Raw genomic sequence first — 9,191 nt, 5'->3', positions numbered from 1 at the left:
GCAATGACTCGAGGGCAGCCACCATCTCAATAATATCCTCATTAGGGAGCACGGCCAAGGATTCCTCATGCATACCGTGGGGTTCCTTGGTGGTTGTTTCCATGTTTTGCATGTCCCTTCCTTGTGCAATGACCAATTCAAGTGCATCGTCCTTCAAATTGTCCAAATGGTTCTGCGCCAAAGAGTCAATTACATCAATAGGAAAACATGAATGATTCTCACTAGGGTACTTCATAGAATCAGAAAGATTGAAATTAATAACTTCCCCATCAAATTCCATCGTCAAAGTGCCATTATAGACGTCACTCTTCGTACGAGCAGTTTTCATGAATGGCCTTCCAAGGAGAATGGGTAATGACGGGGCATGGTCCGATTCATCCATCTCAAGTATGTAGAAATCCGCCGGAAAGATCAAATGATTAACCTGCACTAAAACATCTTCCAAAACTCCCTTTGGATAGGCATTAGATCTATCGGCCAATTGTATAATAACACCATCATTTTTCAACGCTCCTAGGTGCATAGATGCATAAATTGAATATGGCATGACATTTATGGATGCATCTAAGTCTAACATGGCAGATTCAAACCTAGAATTACCAATAACACACGGAATTGTGAAACTACCCGGATCTTTGCATTTAGGGGGCAGTTTGCGTTGCAAGATGGCTGAGACGTTTTCACCCACTTTTACAACCTCCTTGGTCGAAATCCTCCTCCTATTAGTGCAAAGTTCCTTCAAGAACTTGGCGTACCTCGGGACTTGCTTGATTGCATCCAAAAGAGGGATATTGACTTGAACTTTGCGAAACATCTCGAGAATGTCCTTTTCTGCTTCCTCTTTTTTTGTTTGCTTAAACCTACTAGGAAAAGGAACATTCAAAGGAAAAGCATTAGTAGGAACTGAACTTGACACGTTTTTACCTTTATTGGGTGAATTGGACGGTTTAGGATCACATGAGGCTTGCGGCAAAGGTGTTTCCACCTTGGCTGTGAGTGAGCTTTGTTCCTCCTCTTCAATTCTCAATTCTTCCTCCTCGTTGGAATGTGATGTGGGTGGTCTAGGATCAGATCCAACTTGCTTTCCACTTCGCAAACTCATAGCTTTTGCAGATTCGAATCCACCTTTCGGATTGACCACGGTTGAACTTGGCAACCTACCTTGCTCTCGAAATTGTCCCATGAACTCGGCAATTTGCCCCAATTGCTTCTCCAAATTGTCCACCCTTTTGTCTTGGATTTTTCTCTCCTTAGTTTGAGTTTGTACTTCCTGCGTCAAAGTAGTAAGTAACTTAACAACTTGATCATTATCCAAAGACATACCTGAGCTTGTTGGGGTAGATTGCGATTGACTTTGATTGGGGACGAATGGCTTTGTATAAAAGCCCGGTGGTTGCTGCCTAAATCCTCCTTGTTGTTGGGGTTGTTGAGGATCCCGCCATTTGAAATTTGAATGATCACGCCAACCGGGATTGTAGGTAGTGGAGAAGGGGTCACCACGATTTTGGTATTGATTCCCATATCCCACGGCATTGAGTGTCTCCCACCCTCCATTCTCGATCAATTGTTGGCACTTATCCGTGGGAAGCCCTTGCATGGAGCACACACACCACAAGAAGCTACGGTTTGGACTTTTGGACCGTCCATCACCTGAGAAAGCAAAGTAGTAAGGTTAGCCATTTGATTTTGAAGTTCGGTTATGCCACTTACCTCATTGACTTGGTGTTGCCGTGGGGTACTCCTCTGTCCAACGCCTTCGTATTGTTGAGCGTTCAATGCTCAATTAGCAATCAAGGTCTTTGCAGCCGTGGGGGTCTTGTCCACTAAGGCTCCTCCCGCTGAGGCATCTAGCATTTGACGTTCGATTGGTAGAAGTCCCTCGTAGAAGTATTGTAAGAGAAGTTCCTCCTTCATTTGATGCTATGGACATGAAGCAACAAGAGATTTGAAACGTACATAATAAGTAGGAAAAGATTCACCTTCATCTTGTTGAATTCCACTTATCCTTTTTCGTAGGAGGATGACTCGAGAAGTTGGGAAAAACTTCTCCACGAAAGCCCGTTTCATGCTCTCCCAAGATGTGATAGTTCCGGGAGCCAATTCATACAACCAATCTTTAGCTTTATCCATTAGAGAGAATGGAAAAGCTTTCATCTTCAAGATGCTTCCATCGACATTCACCGGGGTCATGCTCGAACAAACAACTTCGAACTCCTTTAAGTGTTTGTTTGGATCCTCCATGGACAGCCCATGGTACTTCGGAATGTGATGTAACAAACTTGACTTCAATTCGAACTCGGCAGTCTTATCTGGAGCCGCCCTAGGATATTGAATACATAGGGGTGCGGCATTGTCCAATCCCGAAGCGGAAAGCTCCTTGATTGTTAGGTTGTCCGCTGCCATGTGTACTTCACCCACTCTTGCCGTGGGTTCCTCTTCTTCAAATTCAGAAACGGACTCGGAACTTTCACTTGATTCGCTAGGTTCTGGGTTCTTTCTCTTTCGTCTCAACTCTCGCTCGAAATCGTCGTCAAAGTCCAAGATATGTTCACGAATCGGATGAGAACTCCGAGTCATAAACTAGTACCTAAAACAAGAAACAAAACAAGATTAAGAATCTGGAATAAAATAAAACAAACGAAAATAAAACAATCCAAGGGATTAGCAAAGTTGGTAATCCCCGGCAACGGCGCCAAAATTTAATGTGAGAATTATACGCACACAAATTAAACCCTCTTTTTATCAATTGTAGTGAAGAATGTCAGTAGGGATCGTTCTGGACCGGGGATTAGGAGGGATTGTTAATCACTTGGATTTGACTCAAAAACGTAAAAACACAATATAAAACACCAAACTAAACCCAAAGAATGGAAAACTAAAGTTTAAAACACTAAGACAAACCAAAAGACTCAAAACAGCAAGAAAACACTCAAAACTGCCTTAAAACTACTTTCTGAGCAGTTTTGAGCACTAGAGAAGAATTTGGACGAAAATAGTTATAACTTGACTCAAGATACTTTAAAAACACAAACTAAATTGATTTCTAACTAATTTGACACTCCAAGTAAAGGGGGATTTTGATTTTGACGAATTTGAAAACAAAACTTAAAACTTTGTAAAACGAACAGATTTTAAAACGAATTTGGATTTAATGAATGGAATGAAGGCTAGCTAAGGGGTTCATCTCCACACATGCCATACTTGCACACAAAACGATTTCTAATTGCTTTTCAATAAACCATGAATTCTCAACGCCCCAGATTAACCGTGAATTGCACTAATTAACCCTCAGATTTTCCTAACGTTATTGAGTTGGATGATTGCATACGACAACCCAAAGCATTCCCCACAAGTTCCCTACATGAATTGCATAATAGAGATACAAGCAAGAATCATTAAGTTCTTTGAAAACCATAAGCATTGACGAAGCACTCGTTACTATGAATTGCATGAAACTTATGCCAAGAATTTACTTAACGCAATTGAGATCATCAACTTTTACTATTTGTGAATATAAGTTTGTAACGATTAGGTGAAACTTCCTTATATCCTAGCATTAGATTTACGCATGATAATTAAGCGTGCACTCTCAACCAACACACACAAATCAGTTTAATTCAAATAGATAAGTGAATTGAATTCACAACTTATGAAACGCAATTAGAGGTAATCAAATCATATAGCAAGCATGATCATGGTTTCGAATCCCCCCTAGCCAAGGGGGGGTTTAGTTCCTCATACGTACAAGACAAAGAGAAGTAAATTTAACCATTGAATTCAAAGGAGAGGAAACACCTAAAAATTCCAGCAACTCCTCCTCTTTGTTGCGGCACAAGGTCTAAGGACAGGTTTTGGGTGGTATTTGTATGGAGGAATGGATGTGTGATGGTAGGGTAGTGTTTAGGAGGGATGGGGAGTGCGGCAAGGTGGGAAAATATGGGGAATGGTGAAGGATGGCTACGGCAAAGGGTTGGGAATGTATTTCTGGCCAATTTCTGAATGTGGAGGAGTGAATGATGATCAATTGGTGCGGCAAGGGGGTCTATTTATAGTGCAAAATCCCTCTCAATCAGCAAGGAAAAGGACTAAGTATTTGAAGATGACAAGGAAATCAAAACCCATCAGGAATCGGCCATCTAGAAGGTAGGAAACCCCAAAGGAAAAGGAATAGAGGCGCCAGATTTTTAGGGTTCTAGAAACAAAGTGTTTTGTGGCAGAAATTGGCACTTCTAGAAGGATTTGGGGCGCCACCTTTGTAGGAGATAAGATAAGGTTTCTAGAATCATGATTTAAGTGCCAGATTTGTAGGGAAAAAGAGATAAGGGTGCGGCACCTTCTTAGGGATAATGTTAGGGCTTCTAGAAAGCCTAAAAACTAAGGGGAGTTGGATAAAACCCACGGCAAAGATAGGATAGGGCATCTAAGGCTTCTAGAAACCCTCCAAGATAAGGTAAAGTGCATGGCATCCCTATAGGATTAGGATAAGGTGTCCTAAAGTGTTTAGGACTCCTCTTTGTGGCTGAAAACCTTGTGCATTAGGATTAGGAAAGCTAATCCTTCTTCATCTTGGAATTCTTCTCCTTCTTGGACTTGGAAAACTTCTTTGTTGCTCCAAGCATATGATATCCATCCCAAGCTCTAATTTGCTCCAAAAGGCTCCAAAATGCATCCTTTTTCATACTTTGCCCTTAAATCCTGAAAATACATAAAACTAGCTTAAAAGACTACTTTACTAAGGAAAAACACTATAAATGCACAAGAACAAGCTAAACTAAGGTGCATAGATATGCCCCTGTCAAGTTAGAACCAATTTTCGTCCAAGTTTGTGTTTAGGCTCAAAACTGCCCAGTTTGTGTTTTTAGGCAGTTTTGAGTGCTTTTAGCCTATTTTGAGCCTTGTGAACTTGTTTGAGTCTTTTTAAGTGAGTTAAGTGTTTTAAAGGTCAGTTTTATTTATTTGAGTCAGTTTAGAGTGTTTAACAATCCCTCCTAATCCCCGGTGTAAGAACGATCCCTACTTATTTATATGCTACAATTGTCAAAAGAGGGTTAATTTGTGTGTTAAGTTAATTTTCACATCAACCGGGGATTAACTAGGGATGCTAATCTACTCTAAACTGACTTAAAAATACAAAATTAAACTTTAAAACGCTTACCTAGACCTATATGACTCAAAACAACTTAAAAAGACTCAAAACAGCCCAAAACACTCAAATAGACTCTAAAGGGTGATTTGAACGAATAGCCCAAAACACTTAAAAACACTCAAATAGCCCAAAACACTAATTTGGACAGATTCAAACACTTTTCTAACTAATCTAACACACTTAATAAAAGGGGGAATTGATTTGTACGAAATTAATTAACTTGGATAGATTGTAAATTAAACAGATTAGGCACTCAATTAGGTGAATTGAATGGGAAAAAGACTAGTTAGAGGGTCCTTCTCCACACATGCACATATGTTACACAAATTGATTTCCAGATTTTATCCCTTTAAACCATGAACGACAATGCCCCAAATTAATTGTGAAAAACACAAATTAACTTTCAGATTTTCCTAGTTTCATTGAATTGGATCGAATACGCATCGACAATCAAATTATTCTTATCAAATTCTCTACATGAACTGCATAATAGAGATAAAATCAAAGATCATTAAGCTTTTTGAAAACTCTAAGCATTGACTAGGCATTCGTAACTATGAATTGCATGATACTCGTGCCTAGAATTTACTTAATACAATCATGACTAGTGATTTTCACTACTTGTGAGTATAAGTTCATAACGATTAGGTGAAATGCCCTTATATCCTAGCATCAAATTCATGTATGAAAACTAAGTATGCATCCTTAATCAACACACAAGAACAAGTTCTCAATAAATCAATTAAGTAAATCACATTCACAATTCAAGAAACAAAATCTGGAGGAAATCAATTCATATAAACATATGCCCATGGCTTCGAGTGCACCCTTAACTAAGAAAAACTTAGTTACACATGTTCATAACAATTGAGAAGCAAATTAAAATAAACATGGAAATGAAATGATAGGAGCATATTTATGCGACTTAAATGGCTTGTTCTCGTACATTTACGTTATGTTTCTTTAGTTATTTTAGTACTTTAAGCTATTTTCGTGTGTTTGTAGGTCCAAAGGGCTAAAGGAGCAAAAAGATGCATTTTGGAGACTTTTGGAGCACTTTTGGGCTAAGGACGGATAGCTTATGCTTGAAGCCAAAGTGTTGGACGAAATTGAAGACCTAATTGGAGCCAAAGTGTTGGAACCTTGTTCTCTTTAGTTTTAGGACATTTAAACCTTTCCTAATCCCAATCATGCCATGCATAACACACATCCATTCTAACACATTGTCATTGCACATGCATTTCCTTCATTAGTTAACCCACATGCACTTATCACTTATCATCACCACATATCATATCACTTAATCACTTATCACTTATCATCACCACTTAACCACTTATCATATCATAACCACATATCATATCACTTATCACTTATCACTTAACATAACATCCACCTACTTCACCTACAAATGACATAGCCATATGTTCCCTCCACTACTCCTATAAATACCCTTGCATTCATTCATTCATGGACATCTCATTTTTCATACACAACACACCACAAACACTTCCATCTTCTCCCTAGCCGTGAGTCTCTCCATTTTCTGCACCATTCCCTTCCCTTTCTCCTCCATTTCTTCCATTTCCATAATCCCCCAATCCATTCAACACACCAACAACATCCCTTAGTCCTTGTGCTACAACGAAGACGAAGAGAAGAAGGCCTAAACGTTCATACAATTCATGTTTGAGTTGTTGGAATGTTTACGCGTTTCTTTGATTTCAATGTCTAAATTCAATTCTCTTTGTTTTGTAATATAAAGAATGGAAGAGAAGAGTGCCTAAACGTTCATACAATTCAAGTTTGAGTTGTTGGAATGTTTAGGTGTTTCTTTGATTTCAAAGTTATGAGGAACTAAACCCTTTTTGGCTAGGGGTGATTTCAATACCATGATTATTTATGTGATATGAATTGATGAATTCCAGTTATGAACTCTTGATTCGTGAATGCAATTGGCTTAACTATTTGATGATTAACTTATTTGTGTTTGTTGATTGAGGGTCGATACTTAATTAGCATGCATGAATATGTGGCTAAAGTTTAAGAAGGTTTCACATAATCGTTACTAACTTATACTTGAAAGTAGTGAAGGTCGCTTGTCACGATCGCGTTAAGTTTAATTCTTAGCATGAGTAACATGATGTCATAGTTGCAAATGCTTTGTCAATGCTTATGGTTTTCATTATTCTTAATGATCTTCGATTGTATCTCTATTATGATGACATGTAGGGAACTTTTGAGAATGTTTTGGGTTGTCGAATGATGCCATCCAATCCAATAATATAAGGAAAATCTGAGGGTTAACTAGTGATGTCACGGTTAATTTGGGGCATTGTCGTTCATAATTCAATGAAGGAATAACTGGAAATTGATTCATATGCATAAATATCATGTGTAGAGAAAGAACCCTTAGCTAGCTTCCCATCCATTCATTTCCGTCAAATCCATATTTACAATTTGTTTTGTTTCCAAGTATTCATTTTAGTTTAAATTCGTCCAAATCCAATTCCCCCCTATTTCGTTGAAGTCTTAGTCTTAATCTTCCTTATTTTTAGTTTTGCTTTCTTCGAGCATTAAATAGTGTTTTATATTGTGTTTTATGTTTTTAAGTCAATTTAGAAGGTTTTAGCAAGCCCTCCTAATCCCCGGTCTAGAACGATCCCTCACTTATTCATTCTACTACAATTGTCAAACGAGGGTTTAATTTGAGTGTCAAGTAATTCTCACATCATGAAACGAGGGAAGAAAAAACTCTGAAAGTCTCCAAGGGTTGCAGATTTCTTGCGGCACAAGATGATCTTTCTCCTATGGAAGCCACAACACTCCTTCTTCTCCCTAACAATTGCGGCACAAAGGTCTATTTCTCAATGGATGATGAATGATGTGAATGAATGAAGGATTTGAATGATGAATGACTGCCTAGGGTGTCTCCGGGGGTGCGGCACAATAATATGCATATATATATATAGCACGGCCAAAAACCCTAACAATCAGATTTAGGGTTAAACCTAGCAGAAATAAGTGATTAGGGCCCCTAGGGTTGTGGCAAAGGCTTGGAAATCAAATCCTAGCCCAATTTATTTCAGATATGGACTTATACAATCCAAATCCAAGAGGAAAAGGGCCAAATTAAATCAGAATCCAATCAGAAAAATGTTTAAGAATTTTCGTCCAAAATTGGGCCTTCTAGAAACTAAGTGTTTTGTGGCTGATTTTAGGTGTTCTAGAAGGCATAAAAGAGGGGGAAGGTGTGGCACCCTTTTAGGGTCAGATAAGGCTTCTAGAAGTTAGGTTTTTAGGTCCACTTGCAGCTAGGATTAAGGTGGAACAAGATTAGGTTAGGATAAGATAGGATAAGGTTGTTAGGATAAGTTTCCATATTTCTTGCTCTTTCTTTATCTTCTTTGTCTTGAACTTTCCTTTTCTGATTTGTAGCATGTTTCTAACCTCTTTTGACTCCAAATTCATCCATCCACCTTGCTTCATATACAAGCTATCCATAATAAGCCCAAAACTGCTCTAAAAGGCTCAAAATTGCTTTTTCTTGCCAACTTTGTCATTAGGACCTACAAACAAACGAAAATAGCTTAAAACACTATAATAAGTAGTAATTAGCTCACTAAATGTAAGGAAATAACATAACTAAGTAGCATAATATGCTCCTATCAAATTCCCCCACATAACTAAATAGCATCATATGCTCCTAACAAAACAAGCAAAACACAACCTAGACCTTCCAACATTACCTCAGGGATTTCCAATGCAACATGACATATTAAAGATCACCACTCACATAGATTTTAGTTATCCCTACCCTCAAGCATATACTTAATCATAGTTACCACTCACTAGATCGCATTTCATCAATTAACACATGATTTTGAATGTAGTAACATGCCTTAGAGAATCCCTTAATTCCTCACAAGATATACTCTCTATTTTCACACAGATTTTCTGACTACACTCCCTACACTAGGTATATGTGAGAAGATTGATGTAAACATGTAGACTAGCACTCACATATGTATAATGAAAGAAGGCA

The sequence above is a fragment of the Pyrus communis genome, chromosome 3 (genome assembly GCF_041283825.1).
Source record: "Pyrus communis isolate YQ-2024b chromosome 3, ASM4128382v1, whole genome shotgun sequence".
In the NCBI taxonomy this organism is placed as follows: domain Eukaryota; kingdom Viridiplantae; phylum Streptophyta; class Magnoliopsida; order Rosales; family Rosaceae; genus Pyrus; species Pyrus communis.
Note: the sequence above shows the minus strand (reverse complement) of the source record.